This window comes from Euprymna scolopes, chromosome 12 (genome assembly GCF_053919585.1).
Source record: "Euprymna scolopes isolate OS-2025 chromosome 12, ASM5391958v1, whole genome shotgun sequence".
NCBI lineage: Eukaryota > Metazoa > Mollusca > Cephalopoda > Sepiida > Sepiolidae > Euprymna > Euprymna scolopes.
This window is the reverse complement of record NC_136493.1, coordinates 92024387-92025419: the sequence shown is the minus strand read 5'-3', so window position 1 is coordinate 92025419 and position 1033 is coordinate 92024387.

Below are 1033 nucleotides of genomic sequence, written 5' to 3'. Positions count from 1 at the left end.
GCGCAACAGCAAAGACGTCACGTTTTTTTACGTTCTTGTCCTCCTTCGCTGTACAAGTGCGACCCTTCCTGCCTACTTCCAAATTTTTTTTTTTTTTTGCTCAACACACACCTCCAAACACCCGGGCAATGCCGGTCACCCAGGCCAGTCTATAATATTTCTACACATGTTCTAAAGGCGATCGCAGCATTATAATCATAAGACAGCAGTTACAGTCAAAGTATAGGCGTAGAATATAAAATATTGTGTAAGTAAATAACGTTAGGAAACGTGCGTTAGCTTATATCTAAATAGATAGAAAACTATTAAGTGCTTCATAATAGGACGCTGAACACAGCAGAAGGATGAAGAGAAAATTGCTAAGGAGGACGAACGGAAACGTCTTATCGCGCATTGAAATAAGTGTGTATATTAGCCATTTTCTCATATGCTGGTTTAGGATTATTAAACTGAAAACGAGTTCAGATAACACTTTAGTTATCTGAAAGCAGATAGTGGTTTGTAAAATGAGGTATATTCTTTAATAATATTTTTACAACCAGACTTTTGCAGTTGCGGATTTCTTCCATACAAATTCACTGTTGTTCAAGATAAATTAGACACATTTTGAAAATTCAATAAAAAAAAACCTTTACGTCTCATGATACATTCTCAAAACTTAAAGTAAAGCTTTTAGAAAATATTTTAGCACATCTACAGCATACTCGAATAAGTTGTCGTGAGTCTGAACTACGGACTCCGAGCATAACTTAAATCTGGAGCACATAACTTTCTCGGTTTAGGACTGAGTATTTGTAGCAACCGACAGGGATCCGTTTGTAGAAGAAAACGCCTTCGTATATGTAATTCTGCGATATTTTAAACACGAAAATGATCGTGAAACTTTCTTTCGCAATATGCGAATAATTGTATCTTTACATCATCATCGCTCTTATTCCCATCTGGCATCAATTTAAATGAATGGCTCTCGTCTTTGTTGGGAGGCTCCATGTTTTGACAAGGTTCTGGGCTTGACGTTTACTTCTGATCTGAA